Source organism: Humulus lupulus, chromosome 2, assembly GCF_963169125.1.
Source record: "Humulus lupulus chromosome 2, drHumLupu1.1, whole genome shotgun sequence".
Taxonomy (NCBI): Eukaryota; Viridiplantae; Streptophyta; class Magnoliopsida; order Rosales; family Cannabaceae; genus Humulus; species Humulus lupulus.
In genome coordinates this window covers 219,857,560-219,879,453 of record NC_084794.1, presented here as the reverse complement: position 1 = coordinate 219,879,453, position 21,894 = coordinate 219,857,560, and the positions used below count along the sequence as shown (strand labels likewise).

At 40.0% G+C, this 21,894-nt stretch overlaps 1 long non-coding RNA gene across 1 annotated transcript; it reads right to left on the bottom strand.

Moving 5' to 3' along the window:
* Window positions 1-2,431: 2,431 nt before the first annotated feature.
* LOC133816535 (uncharacterized) lies at window positions 2,432-5,229 on the bottom strand. The gene is made up of 3 exons (XR_009885309.1): window positions 5,160-5,229; window positions 4,999-5,077; window positions 2,432-2,544 (listed from the first exon to the last, which is right to left on the bottom strand). It is a non-coding gene; the product is annotated as an uncharacterized LOC133816535 (long non-coding RNA).
* Between the last annotated feature and the right edge of the window lie 16,665 nt (window positions 5,230-21,894).

Here is a 21,894-nt window from a genome sequence, read left to right as displayed (position 1 = left end):
AACTTGGTCACCCTCAGAAAGTCAGTTGGAACCATCTCTGATGCAAACTTGGCTAATATGTCAAACTTCCGAGCATATTCTACTATCGTCAAGTTGCCCTGCTTCAAACTAGCGAACTCCTCAACCCTTGTAGTGATTACTGCCGAGTTGTAATACTTCTTGTAGAATAGCTCCACAAATCTTGTCCATGTCATGGTGGCGACATCGTTAGTCTGCTGAACTAAGTCCCACCATATTCTAGCATCCTTCTTAAGCAGAGATGAAACGTAGGATATGCGGTCCGCGTTGCCGAGATTCATATGCGCTAGGACCGGCTCTACATTTATGAGCCATTCTTCTGCCTCAAAGGGGTCTGTTGTCCCTCCAAAGTTTGGAGCATGTTGCTTACGAAACCGTTCATAGATTGGCTCCATATGCTGAGCTGGGTATGGCGCATGGTTCGCCATTTTCCATCCCCCATAAGGACCTACTTGATGGGGTACTTGAGCCATTTGCTGAGGCTGTGGTTGCGGCGGAGGCGGAGTCTATTGTCACTGTTTCTGTAGTAATTCCTCCACTTGTTGTCATAGTCTTGCAATTTATGCGGTGTTGTCAACCTGCGGCGGCTGTTGTGCGCTTCGGTTGGTGGTAGAACGCACTACCCTTCTACGAACTGGAGGGGCTTCATTGCTCTCAGGAGCGGCGTTGGAGGCATCAGCGTTTGTGCGTGCAGACCTTCTGAGCGACATCTTCAACAATGTTTTAATAGTCGAGAAAACATATTAGAACTTACCCTAATAGGCTCTAAGGCAAAACTTATTCTAAGCAAACATAACTCAGACCTATTAATTATGACTTCTTATGAAAAGAATTATATAAGCCTTCTTTGTAATTAGGGTGTGTTTCTAAACCTTAAAAAAATAAGCCATCTTTATTATTTTCTAAGTGTGTTTCTAATTATCCTATATGACTTAATTCTCAGGCTTGAAACTCATCGTTGTTCCAAAGTTAACCATATTGAGGGAGGGCTGGGATTAGTAAAGTCGTTCCCACCACTATGGCCCCCTAACTCTCAATATAGAACCCGGTTCATTGATTCGTATCCACCCTCACCGAACTTGGTCATTATTTATAAAATTTATTATTTATTATGATTGTAAAAGAAAATCAAACTCATACATGTCATTAAAAAATAACAATGATATTTATTTGGAAAAAAGGTTTTCACTATGTACAATCATAAATGCAAAGATAATAAATAAAATAAATAACAAAAAATAAACTAATTCACAAATATTCTTAACTGAAAACATAAGGGCTAAAATGTTAACTAGACACATAATCATAACAACTATAACATAAACAACTTACATTGGCGGTTAGATTCGGAGCTTGAGCGTGTGTATCAAGGAGAACTTCATGTAAATGAACCGTTTCTCTGATACCAACTGTAATGACCCAACTAATTCTAGACTTTGGACCATTAAAACTACTTATACATAGACACTATTCTTTCAAAAACATCCATATGAAACATTCATAACTTTATTAAAAACTATAAAGTAAAAGTTACAATACACATATGCGGGGTATGGGATCCCATTGTTTGAAAAATAAAAATAAAACATAACCTTAACTTAAATAAATTCGTTACAAGATCAAGTGCGGAAATACATAGAAATCATAATTAAAAAAGCTTAAAACAACGTCGTCCTCGAATCGTTCACGCAGTCCACCGAATCCATTCTCTCTCAATACACAACCCTAAGCTGCCAAGAATCCTTCCGCCGCCATAACTATTTTCCTGCACATATAAAAATAAAGGAATGAGCCTAATGCCCAACAAGGAAAATCTACTAAAAGCATAAAACATAAACATATAACTATAATGATGTATACCGTATAAGACTACACTATTAGTGGCCATTAAAACATGTGATAAACCATCTACGTCCCCTGTCTAATATCTGAGGTAGGTTAGATTACATGATAGTATATGATAACCCATCTAGGTCCCCTGTCTAATATCTGAGGTAGGGTAAACCATAACTATAAACATAAAAAATGATAAACACTAGGGCACTAAACAACTATGAGCCCTAGATAGAACATAACATAACGTACTATAGCTAGTTAAGTACTACTACTACTATCTAGGTCCCCTGTCTAAAACTAATTACTACTACTACTACTACTACTACTACTACTACTACTACTACTACTACTACTACTACTACTACACTACTACTGCTGCTGTTGCTGCTAGCTGCTACTGCTGCTACTACTGCTACGACCCGGATTTTCAAGACTCGATAATGCGGAAATATAAATGTTTTCATTTAACAAAATGTCTCAAAAACCCGTATAAAAAAAACTTTTTAAAAAGTCGTATGGCCATACTTAACATTTAGTTACAAACATATTTTATAAAGAGTAGAGTGAGCCTAGCTTAGGAAAATTACACAACATTTCCAAAAATAAAACGGCTTCCCAAAAGGTCGGTCCACATGTACATTTGCAAGGAAGACTCCAGCGCTCACTGCTCTGCCTTGCCCTTGCACTTACCTACAACATGAAACAACTAGGTAAGCGAAAACGCTTAGTAAGATCAACTTTCAAACAAAGCATATAGAGAATTAGGGTTCCGGACCCTACACAATCAATTTCAAGAACGCTAAAGCATCCTGGCAAACTTATGGTCATGCCTGATAACCAAGGATAAATTAATTCATATCTAGATAAAAATCCTGCACTCAGAAAATCCCAGAACAAGTAGATATATTATATCGCAACTAATTCTTATCAACAATTATATCCCTGCACGCAGAAAATCCCAGAACAAGCAGATATATTATATCGCAACTAATTCTTATCAACAATTATATCCCTGCACTCAGAAAATCCCAGAGCAAGCAGATATATTATATCACCATATAATTCGAGACCAACGCTCGACAATTTCCAACAATTCAGGCGTAACGCGCCCTCCAACATAATTGCTAATCTGTAAAAGAGAACCGAGTCTCCACACTAAGATCTAGCCAATAAATATTCTCATCAAGGGTAACTATCGTGTTACCTAGGGCATCGCTACTTATTCAAGAGTGTAATCCAATTTACACGGTTTTACGGAGACTTCTATGTTAATCAGTGGTGCTGGTGAGCAGTTGCCCCTAGGGTGTTCAACCTCACTCAATCTTGGCAACCCCTAGTATCTCTAGGCACTCTCACTGAATGGCCAATATTCACGGCTGCTATCCGGGAATAACTTATCAGAGCACTTGCTCAGATTCTAACCGTCCAATGATTAAGTAAGCATGAGGGCCCCTAGGTCCCATTTATCTTGGCGCCCCTAGGTTTAACCAGCTTATCCTCATCTCATGGCCACTCGTCGCGGTAATGAACCGCACATAAATAAAATCAAGCAATGTGACGGGGATCAACCGTCTAGGATATGACGGACTTCTACTGTTCATATTTTCTAAATCAGCACTCACTAGACTAACGTCTCTAAGCAACTTTCTATGACAGCCTATATATATGCATGTATCCCTATACTAACATACAAGACAATAATCATTTCATGTTGCAGCCATACAATATAAGTTGACTTACTTGGAGTCCTTAGTGCTCAGCAGGTTTTCACCCTCCAACGTTCAGTCCAGTTACGCTTAGCGAATACTGTAGTTATCCATACAGTATACTCGGATTAATTATGGCACTCATAATTCATTATTATTATTTTGGGCAGTTTGGTCATTTTAATAAAAGTCATTTGTAAGGATTTATAATCCTTATTTGGTTTTAAACCTATTAAGGAAAGTCATACAAAATATTTGAGACTAAACCCTAAGTCTCGGGGAGACCTATCCTAAGGTCTCGATACCTAGGCTCGGGTATCACAATGGTATTTCCCCACAACCCGCTAAAAATCTTATTCTTTCAAGGTATCGCTATTAACCCGCACTTTCGACTAGTCGGTTAAAATATGTAAGATTTTAGCCGGTATTATATCCAGAAAATACAAATAAATTCCTTAATTATTTTTAAAGAAAATAAACTCTTTAAATTTTCCTTTTAGTTTTCTTAAGGTTTTAATATCTAAAAACCGATTTAAGAAAATTGCCTAATTTGTCTTAATTAGGAAAACCGTTATAAATTTCTCATCTTGACTAATTAATTTTCCAAAAGAAATTAATCAATTTTTACTTACTAGAAAAATAATTCATTTAATTATTTTCTCAAAACATAGGGTTTTAAACCCTCTTTTAATTTATTAACTACATACTTCGTTAGTTCATAACTTGAAATTTACTTACCCAATTGTTACCAAAATTTCCCAATTCCATTTTTGTTATGCCATTTAGGTCTTTGTAAAATCTTAGGTCAAAATGAGCATTTTTGATTGGTGAAATCATTTTCCAACAATGAGGTAAAAATGACCTTATTTTCAAGTCCTTATTTTTTCCAAACTTTGACAGTTAATAACTTTCAAACCGTTCAATATTTTCTTACCAAATTTTACAGTGGAATAATAGGTTATTCCAGAAATATGTCCACAAAATTTTAGAAAAAACTGGGTTCATTTGCCCTATACAGTGGCTGTCCAAACTTGGTTCCGAAAATAAGAATACGAAAAAAACAGTTTTTTACCTAAACTTTGAAATAGCATAACTTACTCATTTCTAAACATTTTTTAGTGTTTCAAAAGCTCAATTTTATGTACTAAATATCAACAACATCACAGTACAATTTAATTTTACAAAAACAATATACAGTGGCTGCTTGACCCCTTGGAAGTCACAGCTCAAAACATGTTTTGTTTTAGGGTATCCTACAAAACCCTTGGGGGGTTTTGGTTCCCATTTTCAAACATCAATACACATGCATCATAAAAATTATTAAACAACTACCATAACCTTATTACATCACCAACAAGAAACTTTAAGCATTAGATATACAAAATAATGCTTAAAACTAAAAACCCTACAACAAAATCATCAAAAGTAAACTTTTTACCTCTTTGGTGTTCTTGCTTAAGGTTTGGACCTTCCTATTAGCTTTGGCTCCTCCAAAACCTTTCAAAAACCCTAACCAACTTCCCCCAACAACATAGTTAATTAGCTATTTGAAACTCTATGCTTAAAACTTTACAAAAGCCTAGATTAGTGAAGCTTTACCTTAGGGAAAAATACTTCCTACACCAAGACTTAGCCTCCAAGTTTTCCTTGGTGTTCTTGAGGTTGAATATTGAGGGAACATTTTGAGAGGTCCTCAAAAAATCAGATGAGTGAATGAGAGAGGGAGAGTGATCGGTTCTTAGTGTGGGAATTGCTCACAAAACTCTTCAAAATATCACAAAGTACTTGAGTGCTTTTCTACCCACTTGCCCACTTGACTTCTTCATTAAATGGGATTTAATCTTTATAAAATTGGGTTCACACCACTCTAAAATATCACATGGCCGGCCAACCCTTGCTATATATATGATCATTTCAATTTTTTTTTTTATAAAGGTTATTAATGTTTCATAAGAAGAAAAGTCCAAATTGGCTTTTGACACCTTTTTCACTCTTATTAAGTTTTAATCACCAAACTTAACATTAATTAATTAAATTTAATGTCTCTCACATTTAAATTTAATTAATCACATAATAAAATTTAACCTAAGGTCCAATAATGGAATAAAATTCCCCATTTCGGCAAAATTAGGCATTTACCACAAAATTCCTTAAAATTTCCATTTTCTTTTAGTTTTATTATTTTTTACCAAACTTTAACTTTTATGAATGTATTTTATGCCCAAAATATAATTGCCATGATTTTTCATTTTATTTTCCGAGATTTTTACCCGATCAGGGTTTTTGTGTCGGTCCAGGACCGAAAGTCTTATCTTGACTTTTAAAATCACAAATTTCATATTTTGGCTAGCAATAACTCATGGAATACTTCCAAACACTATATAATATTATTTAAAATAATATTCTTAACCCGGGGGAAAAAAATCCCGACCCGAGTCGTTTAAAGGTACCCGAAAACGTAGGACGCTACTACTACTACTACTACTACTACTACTACTACTACTACTACTACTACTACTACCTGCCTGGATTCAATCCAATAATAAGGCAAAGTGTTACATGCTTGTGAGCATGAATGATGTTCTGAGAACAAAGCATGAGCCAATGGAAACTGCGTTTGAGATAATGGATTCTCTGCAGGCCATATTTGGGTAATAATCTGATCAAAGTAGACATGAGGCTACTAGAACCTACATGACTACTAAGATGAAGAAAGGTATTTTTGTACATGAACATGTCTTTCACATGATTAACATAATGCATGAAGCAGAAATACATGTGGTCGTCATTGATGAGCACACACAAGTAAGCATCATAATGAAATCGCTCACTCCTGCATTTTCTGTGTTCACTGCCAACTATATTATGAATAAGTGAGAATTCAACATGACCCAGCTATTGAATGAACTACAAACATTTGAGTCTCTTAACAAATCCATTACCAAAGAGACAGATGCAAATGTGGTAGAGGAGAAACCTTCAAACTCTGAAGAGAAATCCAAGAGGAGAAATAAGAACAATGGTAAGGACAAAGTAAAGGGCAAGAAATCCAACAAAAACAAGAAGGCACCAAAAGCCAAGGAGAACAAGAAAGTCAACAACTCCAAGAAGAAAGAACCAAAAGGAAAATGTTTCCACTGTGGAGTTGAAGGTCACTGGAAGAGAAACTGTAAGAAGTATCTATCTGAGCTGGAAAAGAAAGGTAAATGTGATTTACTTGTACTTGAAGCCTATGTAGTGAAAGGCGATATGTCATCCTGGGTTTTAGATTCAAGAGCCACTAACCATGTTTGTTCTTCTTTGCAGATACTTGAGCCATTAAGGGAGCTGGCAGATGCCGAGGTGACCATGTGAGTTGGAAGTGGAGTGCTCATTTCAGCAAGAGCAAAGGGAATAGTCCGTTTAATTATTGGGAACAATTATCTTGTTTTGAACAATGTTGATTTTATTCCTGGATTTTCTAGAAATTTAGTTTCTTTATCTATGTTGCATGAATACTTTTTTGATATTTCTTTTAGTAAAAATGCGATTATTATTTCAAAAAACGGTTTCAAAATATGCCAAGCCGAACATAATAACGGATTGTATATGCTCAAACCAAATGAACAAAAGCTTAATAATTTCGAATTATTTCAAGTAGCAAAACCGCAAGGTAACAAAAGACAAAAAGTTTCAAACGAGGATGACACATATCTTTGGCATCTTAGACTTGGTCATAGAGGTCTAGATAGGATAAACCAGTTAACAAAAGATGGACCTTTGAGAGAACTAAGAGTTGAAACTCTTCCGGTTTGTGAATCTTGTATAGAAGGAAAAATGACCAAACGTCATTTCTCAGCAAAAGGCAATAGAGTCAAAGAACCTTTGGAGCTTGTACACAATGATGTCTGTGGTCCAATCAATGTACAAGAAAGAGGTGGGTATGAGTACTTCATCACTTTTATTGACGATTACTCAAGATATGGTCATATTTACTTAATGCTTAGGAAATCTGAAACCTTTGGTAAGTTTCAAGAATTCAAAGCTGAGGCTGAGAAGTAGTTAGGTAAGACTCTTAAGACACTTCGATCTGATCGAGGTGGAGAATAGTTGGATATATAATTCAAATATTTCTTGCTAGAGCATGGTATTCTATCTGAATTCACAGCACCAGGAATGCATAGCAAAATGGTGTTTCTGAAAGAAGAACCACGATCAGTTGGACACAGTCAGGTCTATGCCAAGCTACCCATCACGTCCTCTCTCATTATGGGGATATGCACTTCAAACGGTGACTTACATTTTGAATGTAGTCCCATCTAAGACTGTAGCGTCCCAAATTTGCTAATAAGGCTTAGGACCTTGATTAGCGTGCCTAGAGGTCAATAATTGATTTAATTATGTTAATATGTGAATTTGATGATTATGTGATTAGAAATGCATGTTTAGGTGAATTAAATATGCATGTGGGCCCCATTTGGCTATTAGGTTCATACTTGTAATTTTTTGCCCGTTGAGGGCATAAATACAATATTTGTGTATATTGTGATTGATACCACGAGTGAGTGGTGATATATTTGTGATGCACGATCCGAGATGGTCCTAGAGAGCAGTTTAGCTAGAAAGTCACAACAGAGTCAAATACCCAACTCGGTAGGAGCCTAGGGGTATTTTGGGAATGTTATATGTGTTCGGGGTTTATCGAGTAATGGGTAGTAATTTAGTTATGATTTGGACATGTCGGGATTAAATAGGGATTTATGACACTCGAGGAATTGGTGGGATTCGACAATTGACAAAATTTCCCTTGGTGACATTAAAGGGTTTAGAATGGTTTCAAGGGTATTTTAGGTATTTTGGGTCTTAGGCAGCTGGGGTTACACTTAGTCACTAATACATTCTAGAAAGGAAAAGAAAGAAGAAGCAAAAAATAGATAGTCTCTCTCAACACTCTCTCTCTTTCAGTTCTCATTTTTCTCACTTGGCAGCTTGGGAATTTTGGAAAAATCGTGAGGATTTGTGCTGAAGATTGATGGAGTGCAAGCTTGAGGAGTTAAGGAAATAGTTCAAGCTGAAACTATCACAAAGGTAAGAACTAGAACTGGTTTTTTGTTGAGTTTCTATGCTTTGATTGGGGTTTTGGGGATTGGAACCTTAGATGATGGAATTTGAGTTGTAGAAGGTTATTGTTTAGTTTCTTTAAGTTTATGTGCTACTCTGAGTTTGATGTAAGTGGGTTGGGACTGAATTCTGGGTTTAGGTATTGATTTGGGTTGATTTAAGAGGAATTGGCTCGAGAAAACATAGGGGAATTTATGGGTTCGGGCTCGATTCGCGACCCTGTTCATCAGGTGCCACAACCTGCTTGAGTTTATAGGCTAGGGGACTTTGGAAAATTGCCCAGGCGCCGCGGCCCGTGTCTCTCAGTAGAGAGGCATTTTGCCTCTGACTTGGGGCGCACCGCGACCCTTAAGGGGCCTGAGTCGCGGCCCAAATACAGAATTTTGGCATTTTGAAGGTTTTTAGCTCGGGAACTCAAACGTTAAGGCTCGGGAAGATTTCCACTACCTAGTTTGGTAGAATCCAAGGTCCCTGAGGCTAGATTTATGTCCTGAGGCTATTTATTGGATTAGAATTTGATGAATGGATATTATGAACATGTTGTGACTAGGATTTAAATGAGGTTCGTGATAGAGGACTGCTCGGGATTGCGGTGCTTAGATAGCTTGGGACACTGGTAAGAGAACTGTTTGTACCTGTAGAGCTATGTGGTGTGCTATGTTGTATGTGTTGCTTATACCTGTTATGTTAAAAAGGTGGTTGTGATTGATCATCAAGAGTCGAAAGTGGCAAGAGCCAGGATCGATAAGAGCCGGGAGCAGCAAGGGGCTGGGAACGACGTTGAGCACGCGGAGTGCAAAGCCGGGAGCAGCAAGGGGCCGAGAACGGTGTTGAGCACATGGAGTGCAAAGCCGAGTATGGCAAGGGGTCGGGAACGGCATTGAGCACGTGGAGTGCAGGCCATTAGGGCGAGCGGCAAGGGGCTGGGAACGACGTTGAGCTCGCGGAGTGCAAAGCCGGGAGCGACAAGGGGTTAGGAACAGTGTTGAGCACGAGGAGTTCAAATCTAAGTACGACAAGGGGCTAGGAATGGCGTTGAGCACATAGAGTGCAGGCCGTTAGGGTGAGACCCTCCTAGGATGCTGGATTCATCCTCTCGGTGGAGACTGCGAACCCAGGGCCTGGTAAAGTGCCTAGGATGGCATGGCCGCTATGTGTTTAGCCTGTCAGCTGTTTTGTTATACGCTGTTGTAGTATTGAGCTGTTGTGTTAATATACTACTGTACTATTATGTTGCCCTGTTATGTTACTGTATTGGGTTATTGTACTGTCGTGTTATGGTACTGATGTGTTATTGTACTGATGTGTTATTGTACTAATGTGCCATTAGGCTGTTATGCCATTTTGCTTTTGAGTTGTTCTAATGTTATGTTGTTGTGCATGCTAGTAGGATATGGAGTCTATTTGTTGCTCTGAGTGAGTATGTTTTGTTGGGATATATTATTATTGCATGCTGTGCTTGTAGTTCTCTTGCTTGTCCTCGGCTCACAGGTGCTCTGTGGTGCAGGTAAGAGCAAGGAAATTGGGTCGAACAACCATGAGTTGGAAGGCATGGAGGGTGTGTACATGTTTGGCCTAGCTGGCCACCATGGCTAGGGATTATTTTAAGGAACACGTGGTAAACGTTAGGTTTTGTCGCTTAGGTCGACTATACTGTACCTTTGGGTTGTAAAAGTATTTCAAAACAGTGTTTGGGATCTCAATGTAATATTTTTACGAATTTCAATGAAAGATTAACTTTTTGTACTTAATGTTTATTAAATGAGTCTTTATTTTTATTCAATCACACTTTTTACCCTAAAACCTCGATTAGTGAGCTAATGGCACATTTATAAATCACATGGTATCGACTCTAAGAAAGTAAGGCGTTACAAAGACCATAAGAAAAATACCACTGGAACTGTGGAGTGGAAATAATCCTAGTTTGCACCATTTCCGCATTTGAGGTTGTCCTGCTCATGTTCTTAGACCTAAATAAGGGAAACTTGATTCAAGGTCTAAAGTGTGCATTTTTGTTTGCTACGCTCCAGAAATAAGAGGCGATTATTTCTATAGTCCCAAGGATCAAAATGTATTTGTCTCCACAAATGCGACCTTCCTTGAACATGACCATATGAATAACTATAAACCTCAGAGCAAGGTAGTATTGGAGGAACTCACAGTTAATAAGATCCCATCACAATCATCTTCATCATTAAATGATAAATGACAAACTGAGGAAACCACAATTCTTGATAGAGAAACCCCGGTGCAACATCGTAGTGGGAGGATTGTGAGACAACCTGTTCGATACGAACATGAGGCACGTGTCCTTGTTTCTGATATAGACAAGCATGATCCATTAACCTTTAAAGAAGCAATGGATGATCCTAAAAAGGAGAAATGGCGAGAAACCATGAACCAAGAAATGGAATTGATGTATTCCAATTTTGTCTGGGAACTTGTGGATCCACATGAAGATGTCAGACCCATAGAGTGTAATTGGATATACAAGAAGAAAAGAGGTGTAGATGGGAAAGTAGAGACTTTCAATGCAAGGCTGGTAGCCAAAGGTTACATTGAGAGTGAAGGTGTTGACTATGAAAAAACATTTTCTCTTGTGGCCATGCTCAAATCCATTCGCATCCTCTTATCCATAGCGACTGCCAATGATTATTAGATATGGAACATGGACGTTAAGACAACATTTCTCAATGACTATCTTGGTGAAAGTATCTGTAATGCCCCAAATTTCCTAATAAGGTTTAGGACCTTGATTAGGAGGCCAGGAGGGCCATAATTGATTTATTATGCTATTTAATGATAATATACATGTTTAGGTGTATTAAATATGCATGTGAACCCATTTCTGATTAATTGGGTGATTTTTATATTTTGGCCATTTCGGGCATATTTGACATATATGTGATATGTGTGTGGTGCTTTATTATTATTTGGTTACGCTAGGGTTACTCAGCACGAGACGATCCTAGGAGGTAAGCTAGTAGGAAAGTCACAACAAGATTTATTCTTGACTCGGAGTAAGTGAAGGGGTATTTAGAGCATTACTGGGTTATGGGGTAATGGGAATAAGTATTTGATGATAAATTGGGAGTTAGTAAGATTAGAGGGAAATTATGGAGGTTTTGACTATTTTGCCCTGGGGATGTTTTCGGGACCCCGAGCGTTAGGATTTGTTTGAGGCTATGTAAGCTTGAAGTAACCTATTAAGAAATAAAAAGAACGTTAAGAACGTTCTCTCTTCCTAAAAGTTCCATTTCGACACCCGATAGCATTTTCGAAGGAAACTTAAGTTCTAGGACTTGGATTCAAGCGAGGATCGAGGCATATTGATCCTAGGGAAGATTAGAAGCTTATTAGCTGGAGGATTTAGCTGGGAAACAACTCAATCGGAGGTAATCCAAGTTTTAAATTCTAAGTTTTTAAAGATTTTAAGCTTGAATTGGACTTTGTGTTTTGATGAGTTTTTGATTGAATTGAAGCTTGGGTTTTGTTGGTTTTGGATCATGGGGATGTTTGGGAACTTTGATTTTTGAGTTTGGAGATGGCTGGATAGGTTTTTGGAAGGTTTTAAAATGGTAAAATCGGGGAAAAATGGCTGGTTCGTGGTTGGGCTGCGACCCTGTTCTTGGGCGTCGCAGCCCAGGCTCGATGAAGCAGGTGGAGGTTTTTGTTTGGCCTGAGGGCCGCGGTGCTTGTCAGGGGGGCCGCGACACTTGATGCCATTTTTGGCCAAAATGATGTTTTGAGCATGGGAACTCAAACCTTAGGCCTCGGGATCGTTCCTACTACCCGATATAGTGGGACTTGACGTCCCGGAGGCTAGGTCTTGGTTCCGGGATTGAGTTTTAGAACTTGAACACATTGGATCACCGTTTATGGTTGTGACTAGGTTATCACTAGAGGCTTGAAAGCAGGATCGTTCTTGTGGCTCGATTATTGGTAACCTGTGCTTGGACCAAAGGAAAGAAAACCGCACCCTATATATGACATGCATGGTTATTATTGAGGCATGTCGAGTGTTTAAATGTGATGCATGAGTAATATATGGTTAGGGCATGCCATGAATGTTAAATATGAGATTGATCAGAGCTTGAGTCTCTGTGTTTATGCATGATCGCTAGCAATTGTTAAGTAAGCAAGCTGAGTGCCCTGTATTTGGATATTTGACATATGATATATACCTAGTAGCATTGCTTACTTGTGCGTGGCGCTGACTTACTAGTCAGAATCGACAATGGTGTCAGAACTAGCTGTGAAGCTATGACTTACTAGTCAAGTTCGACAGTAGTTTTGAGCACTGGTTGTGTGTTACTGACCTAAGAGTCAAGAGCGGCATAAACGTCATGAACGTAGAGCCGATAAAAGATTAGATCTAATCGACATCGGCATTGAATGACTCATATGGAGCATTAATGTAATGCCCCGAATTCTCCAATATGGTTTAATGGCGGGATTAGTAGGCCGGGAGGGCCATACTTGTTTAATTATGCCATTAAATGATAATATGCATGTTTATATGAATTATATTATAATATGATGTTATATGCATGCATGTGGGTCCACATTTGAATATTATGATATTTTGGTAATTTGGCTCGTTAAGGGTATATTTGTATATTTGGGTGCATATTGTGATTTGTGAATGAGAATCCATTATTATGGAGATATATTTGAGCTATTCGGCATGAGACGGTCCTATATAATGGATTAGCGGTTTTGTCATAACGGGGTCAATTATTGGATAATAAGAATGTTTATTTGATGATAAATTGGGAGTTATTGAGATCACGATGAAATTCTGGAAGTTTTGACTATAATGTCCCCGGGGAGGTTTTTGGGATCCAGAGCACTAGGTTTTATTTGAGGTTACTTAAGTTTGAAGAAGCTTGTCAGATAGAACATACGTTAGAAAACCTCTCGTTCTCTTCTCGTAGTTCATTTTTTACCGTTCAAAGCCTTTTCAGAGATATCTTGAGTTTTAGGAGTCGGAATCAAGCGAGGATTGAGGCATATCGATCCTAGGGAATATTAGAAGCTTCTTGACCGAAGGATTTGACGAGAAACAACCTAATCGAAGGTAATCTAAGTTTAAAGTTTTGAGCTTTTAGAGTTTCTATGCTTTGAATTGGACTTTGTAAACCGTTGAGTTTTTGGTTTGATTGAACCTTGGGTTTTGATGGTTTTGGACCATTAGGAAGCTTGGGAACTTTGATTTGATGATTTGGTAATGTTTAGGCTTGTTTTTGGAGGGTTTGGGATGAAGGAGAACGAGTTTGGGTATGTTCTGGGTTGGGCGCCGCGACCCTGTTCTTGGAGAGCTGCGGCCCTAGCTCGAAGAAGCAGGTGGGGGAATTTGCGTTTGCTGGGCATCGCGGTCCTTGATGTAGGGCGCCATGGCCCTTGCTTCAGTGGTGGCTGGGGGCTGCGGCCCAAGGTGCCAGGGCCGCGGCTCTTGAGCGGGGTTGAGCCCGTTTGTGTGTTTTGACCCCGGGATCATAGTTTTAGGCCTCGGGATCATTCCTACTACTTGGATTAGTTGGGATTGATGTCCCGGAGGCTAGATATTGGTTTGGGAACCTATGTTGATCATTTTTATTGATGGTATCCTATATTTGGTTATGACTAGGTGACCGCTAAAGGACTAAAAGTTGATCATTCTCTGAGGTCGTTCTTTTATTCATTCTAGCTCGAATCTGAGGTAAGAAAACTGCACCCTGTGTATATATGACATGCGTAATTGTTATTGAGGCATGTTGATTGATAGATGTGGATATGGATTGCATATTAAATGCTAGCGAATATTGTTTATCTGTATATGGTACTGACTAGTCAGGGACACTGACCTAAGATTCAGAAACGGCATAAGTGTCCTGAACGCAGGACCAAATGAAGATTAGATCTAATCGATATCAGCATTGAATGGCTCTAAGGCATTAATACTGGACCGAACCTAAGGTCGATGAAACTTATAAGCGATTGGCTAGTCTATGACTAGTTACTCAGAGTCAGGGCCTAAGGCCCAAGTGACCGTTTGTCACATGGCTAGGGAACGATGATCCAGGGTTATGACTCTATGGTCGTGAGGAAGGTTATGTTGGTGACCAGTCACCATTCACCTATCCTGTTTAAGCTAATAAAAGGTTTACTTACCTATTAAGCCTCGGTGACCCTATCGTCACAAGGTTGAAGGGAGTTATTCCCTATTTAGTGACTTTTGCGACTGTCACCTATCTTTTTTGGACTGATAGTCCTGAATGATTATTATGATCATTGTTGATATTATATCATGCTATACTGTGTTTTCTTGCTGGGCCTCGGCTCATGGGTGCTATGTGGTGCAGGTAAAGGGAAATAAATGCTCACCCAGCCTTGAGTGGAGTGCTTAGGTGGTGATGTGTACATATGCGGCCGCTTGACCACCACGACCAAGGATTTCTCAGAGGAACTAGGGGGTTTACCTTATTTTTGCCGCTCAGGTCGGCGGGGTTGTAAATTTGAAATGGTAGTGACCATTTTGAGTTGTAAATCACTTGTAAATGTTTTGATAAGCTCATGAGCAGTTATGTATTTAATAAAATATATCATTTCCTTTTTATTGTTTTCTACCTTAACTTGTTAATAACACTTAGAACACGTTTTTAACCAAAGGACTCGGGTAGCAGGTCAAATTTCTGGTTCACCATTCACCATAACTGTTCTGGGGTAACCAGGGTGTTATAACTTGGTATCAGAGCATGCCAAGGTTAGGGTTTCTGCAGACTGGCTGAGCATGTACACACATCACTGAAGTCAAGCTCGACTCATGGTTTGGTAACTATTTATGTAGTTATATGTATAACTGCTTAAATGTGGTATATATGCTTTACTTGTATGCATGAGACACTATGTTAAACCTGTGCCCTGAATTATTATATCCTCAGCAACTGTGTGCTTATTAGTACTGGGATTGCTTGAACATACTTATTAGTATGGTTGTTATGAACTATTATGTGATACATGCTATGTGCTAAATGCTATAAACATGTATCTGCCTATGTATATTGTATGACTGTGGAATGTGATAATTGTCTGCTTGTTCTTGGATCGTAAGGCGGCAAGAGGTTTAGTTATTACTTCCTCACTGGTCGTGTTGATCAATATTTCAGTAAGGTATCAGATAAGAATGAATCTAGGGCAGACAGATACTTCAGCTGGCCAGAGTGATCAGGGCCAGAATAATAATAATAATAGCCAGGGTCAGGAAAATGACCAGTCACAGATTCCACAGACAGCTCCTGTAAATTGGCAGCATATAGTGATTGATCTGCAGGCGACAATATTAAGACAGGGAGAAGAGCTTCGTCTCCTGAAACAGTAGCAAGTGCCTGTTGTGGCAAGTGTATCAAAGGCACCTCTTGTGTCGGTGCCAGCAGCTGGGCAGCTGCCTGAGGTTGGAAATAAATTGGAGCCTCTCTATGAAAGGTTCAGGAAGCAACAACCTCCAATATTTGAGGGCAGTGCAGATCCTACCAAGGCTGAACAATGATGAGCATGATTACCACTATCCTTGACTTTATGAGGGTATCTGGTAATGAGAGGGTGGCCTGTGCCACTTATATGTTTCGGGAGGATGCCCAGATTTGGTGGGAAGTGATTACCCAGACCAAGAATGTGAATGCCCTAACTTGGGAAGAGTTTTAGACTCTATTCAATGAAAAATATTATAATGATGATATTAGGGCGGCGAAGGCTGAGGAGTTCATTAGGCTACTTCAGGGGAACTTATCAGTCACTGAGTATGCCTTGAAATTTGATCGTTTGGCAAAGTTTGCCATGGAGCTGGTGCCCACTAATGGGACCAGGAGAGAGAGATTTTTGCAGGGGCTACAACCCAGATTAGCCCGTGATGTATGTATCACCACTGTGGCTGGGGTTACTACCTATGCACAGGTGGTTGAGAAGGCACTCACAGCTGAGAGTGCAGAGAACAAGATCTGGCGTGATAGTGCAACCAGAAAGGAATTCAGGAGGCCAGGTCCTCCATTTATGGGTTCAGGTAGGGGTGGAGGCCCCAGTGATCAGAAGAGGAAGGTTCCTGACACCTTCCTAGTTCCAGGTCCTGATAGGCGGCCCCGTGGTATTTCTATGGGTCGTCCAGGTGGTAGTGAAGCCTGGAAGTCTTATCCTGAGTGCCCTAGATGTAAGAGGCATCACTTGGGAGAGTGTAAGGCAAAGGCCTGCTTCTCATGTGGAGCAGTGGGTCATCTTAAAAAGGATTGCCCTAAGGCAAGGAAAGAAGAACCCAGAAAGGCGGACAACTCGGCCCCAGCTCGAGTGTTCGCATTGACACAAGCAGAAGCTGAGGCTTCTCCCTCAGTTGTTATAGGTTAGCTTCTTAGTGCTGGAACCCCTTATAATGTGTTGATTGATTCTGGTGCTACACACTCTTTTGTTGCTAGTAGTATTATTGATAGATTGTGTAGACCCTGTGATTTTTATGCTGTGGGTTTTGGAACTTTGTTACCCACTAGAGAGTTAGTGGTATCCAGGAGATGGGTCAGATCTTTGCCAGTAACAGTAGAGGGCAGAGAGTTATCAATGGATTTGATATAGTTGGTTATGACTGACTTCGATATGATACTGGGTATGGATTGGTTAGCAAAGTATGGGGTAACCATTGATTGCAGAAGGAAGATGGTCACCTTTGAGCCTGAAGGTGAGGATCCTTTTGTGTTTGTTGGTGCTGTGCATGGACCTCGCATTCCTATGATTTTTGTATTGAGGGCTAGGGATTTATTGCAAGGAGGTTGCATTGGGTTCTTAGCTAGTGTGGTTGATACCACTCAGGTCGTGCTAGTGAGACCAGAAGATACCAGACTTGTATGTGAGTTTCTGGATGTGTTTCTAGAAGATTTGCCAGGGTTACCACCGCACAGAGAAATTGAGTTCGTTATAGAACTGGCACCAGGGACGGAGCCAATGTCTAGAGCACCTTACAAAATGGCCCCAGCTGAGTTGAAAGAGTTAAAGGTACAGTTGCAAGAACTGTTGGATTTGGGTTTTATCAGGCCTAGTTTCTTACCTTGGGGTGCGCCAGTTCTGTTTGTAAAGAAGAAGGATGGTTCTCTGAGAATGTGTATTGATTACAGAGAACTGAATAAGTTGACAATTAAGAATAAGTATCCTTTTTCAAGGATAGATGATCTGTTTGATTAGCTGCAAGGTAAGAAGGTATTCTCAAAGATCGACCTTCGTTCTGGTTATCATCAGTTGAGGGTCAAGGAAGGAGATATACCCAAGACTGCTTTTCGTACCAGGTATGGGCATTATGAATTCCTAGTTATGTCATTTGGATTGACTAATGCCCCTGCTGCGTTTATGGATCTGATGAACAGAGTGTTCAAGGATTATCTGGACTAGTTTGTGATCATCTTCATTGATGATATTATGGTATATTCTCAGTCTGAGTCAGAACATGAGCAACATTTGAGGTTGGTTCTACAGAGACTGAGGGAACACAGACTGTTTGCTAAGTTCAAGAAATGTGAGTTCTGGTTATCTCAGGTATCCTTTTTTAGGCACATTGTCAGTAAGGAGGGGATTAAGGTAGATCCAGCGAAGATCGAAGCGGTTAGAGATTGGCCAAGGCCAAAGAATGCTTCTGAGGTTAGAAGTTTCCTTGGATTGGCAGGTTATTATAGGCGTTTCGTGGAAGGGTTCTCAAAGATTGTACTGCATTGATTGAGCTGACACGCAAGAGTCAGAAATTTGTGTGGTCAGATAAGTGTGAGAACAGCTTCCAGGAACTGAAGTAGAGATTGATTACAACTCCAATTTTGAGTCTTCCGACAGATCAGGAGAAGTTTGTGATTTATTGTGATGCTTCTCATCAGGGTTTGGGCTGTGTTTTGATGCAATCAGAGAAGGTAGTTGCTTATGCTTTTCGTCAATTGAAGGAGTATGAAAAGAGATATCCTACTCATGATTTAGAGTTGGTGGCTGTGGTTTTTGCTTTGAAGATATGGAGGAACTATCTCTATGGAGAGAAGTGTGAGATCTATACAGACCACAAGAGCTTGAAATACTTCTTCACTCAGAAAGATTTAAATATGAGACAAAGGCGTTGGCTGGAATTGGTAAAAGATTATGATTGTGAGATTCTGTATCATCCAGGAAAAGCCAACGTGGTAGCTGATGCTTTAAGCCGGAAGGGTCCGAGATAGATTTATGGTATGAGGCTGATAGCCAGAGAGTTAGCAGATGATATGACCAGAGCTGGTATAGAGTTGCTGGTGGGCCAGTTGGCTAATATTATGCTACAGTCTACACTGTTGGAGAGAATTAAGGAGGGTCAGCTGAGTGATCCACAGCTGATCAAGATCAGAGAGGATGTTCTGGCTGGAGCATCCAGAGATTATACAGTGTCTGAGCTAGGCTTGTTGAGATACAAAGGGCGGATATGTGTTCTGTTGGACACTGCTTTGAGACAGGAGATTCTAGATGAATCTCATACTACACCTTACTCTTTGCATCCAGGCACCACGAAGATGTATCAGGATGTGAGATCGCTATATTGGTGGCCGGGGATGAAGAGAGATGTAGTTGAGTATGTGGCTAAGTGCTTGACATGTCAACAGGTCAAGGCTGAGCATCAGAGGCCGGCAGGGTTATTGCAGCCTCTGGATATCCCAGAGTGGAAGTGGGAAGACATCACGATGGATTTTGTGGTGGGCTTACCCAGGACTGTTGGTTAGCATGATTCTATTTGGGTGATAGTGGATCGCTACACCAAGTCAGCTCACTTTCTGCCAGTGAGGACTACTTATACAGTTGATTAGTACGCAGATCTCTTTGTGAGAGAGATCGTGCGCCTCCATGGAGTGCCTAGGTCGATCGTGTCAGATCGGGACCCTACTTTTACTTCCATGTTCTAGGGAAGTTTGCAGAAGGCCATGGGAACGCAATTGAAGTTCAGAACTGCTTATCATCCTGAGACAGATGGGCAATATGGGAGGACGATCCAGATATTAGAAGACATGCTGAGAGCATGTGTGTTGGACTTTGGTGGATCTTGGAGTAAGTATCTACCTTTGATAGAATTCTCCTACAATAACAGTTATCAGTCTACCATTGGAGTTGCACCTTATGAGATGTTGTATGGTAGGAAGTGCAGATCTCCCATTCATTGGGATGAGACAGGTGAAAGGAGATACTTAGGTCCTGAGGTAGTTCAAAGGACCAGTGAGGCCATTAAGAAGATTAGAGCCCGAATGCTCACTTCTCAGAGTAGGCAGAAGAGCTATGCAGATCCCAAGCGCAGGAACGTGGAGTTCCAAGTGGGAGACTATGTATTCCTTAGAGTCTCGCCATGGAAAGGGGTGAGAAGGTTTGGGAAGAAGGGCAAGCTGAGCCCCAGATTTGTAGGTCCATTTGAGATCCTGGAGAGGATTGGTCAGGTGGCTTACAGATTGGCTTTGCCTCCGGCGTTGTCAGCCGTGCATAATGTGTTTCATGTTTCATCTCTTCGGAGGTATGTATCTAATGTGAACCATATTCTGAGTTATGAGGAACTGGAGCTTGAGCTAGATCTCTCCTTTGAGGAGCGGCCAGTTCATATACTTGACAGAAAAGATAAGGTCCTCAGGAATAAGACGATACCTTTGGTTAAGGTGTTGTAGAGGAACAGCAAGGTCAAGGAAGCGACCTGGGAGCTGGAGTCAGATATGCAAAGTCAGTATCATGAGCTGTTCAGGTAAATTTTGAGGACGAAATTTCTGTAAGGAGGGGATAGTTGTAATGCGCCGAATTCTCCGATATGGTTTAACGGCGGGATTAGTAGGCCGGGAGGGCCATACTTGTTTAATTATGCCATTAAATGATAATATGTATGTTTATATGAATTATATTATAATATGATGTTATATGCATGCATGTGGGTCAACATTTGAATATTATGATATTTTGGTAATTTGGCCCGTTAAGGGTATATTTGAGTGCATATTGTGATTTGTGAATGAGAATCCATTATTATGGAGATATATTTGAGCTATTCGACATGAGACGATCCTATATAATGGATTAGCGGTTTTGTCATAACGGGGTCAATTATTAGGTAATAAGAATGTTTATTTGATGATAAATTGGGAGTTATTGAGATCAGGATGAAATTCTGGAAGTTTTGACTATAATGTCCCCGGGGAGGTTTTTGGGACCCCGAGCACTAGGTTTTATTTGAGGTTACTTAAGTTTCAAGTAGCTTGTCAAATAGAACGTACGTTAGAAAACCTCTCGTTCTCTTCTCGTAGTTCATTTTTTACCGTTCAAAGCCTTTTCAGAGATATCTTGAGTTCTAGGAGTCGGAATCAAGCGAGGATCAAGGCATAGTGATCCTAGTGAAGATTAGAAGCTTCTTGACCGAAGGATTTGACGAGAAACAACCTAATCGAAGGTAATCTAAGTTTAAAGTTTTGAGTTTTTAGAGTTTCCAAGCTTTGAATTGGACTTTGTAAACCGTTGAGTTTTTGGTTTGATTGAACCTTGGGTTTTGATGGTTTTGGACCATTGGGAAGCTTGGGAACTTTGATTTGATGATTTGGTAAAGTTTAGGCATGTTTTTGGAGGGTTTTGGATGAAGGAGAACTAGTTTGGGCATGTTCTGGGTTGGGCGCCGCGACCCTTTTCTTGGAGAACCGCGACCCTTGATGTAGGGCGCTGTGACCCTTGCTTTAGTGGTGGCTAGGGGCTACGACCCAAGGTGCCAGGGCCGCGGCTCTTGAGCGGGGTTGAGCCCGTTTGTGTGTTTTGACCCCGGGATCGTAGTTTTAGGCCTTGGGATCATTCCTACTACTTGGATTAGTTGGAATTGATGTCCCGGAGGCTAGATATTGGTTTGGAAACCTATGTTGATCATTTTAATTGATGGTATCCTATATTTGGTTATGACTAGGTGACCGCTAAAGGACTAAAAGTTGATCGTTCTCTGAGGTCGTTCTTTTATTCATTCTAGCTCAAATCTGAGGTAAGAAAACTGCACCCTGTGTATATATGACATGCGTAATTGTTATTGAGGCATGTTGATTGATAAATATGGATATGGATTGCATATTAAATGCTAGCGAATATTGTTTATCTGTATATGGCACTGACTAGTCAGGGACACTGACCTAAGAGTCAGAAACGGCATAAGCATCCTGAACGCAGGACCAAATGAAGATTAGATCTAATCAATATCAACATTGAATGGCTCTAAGGC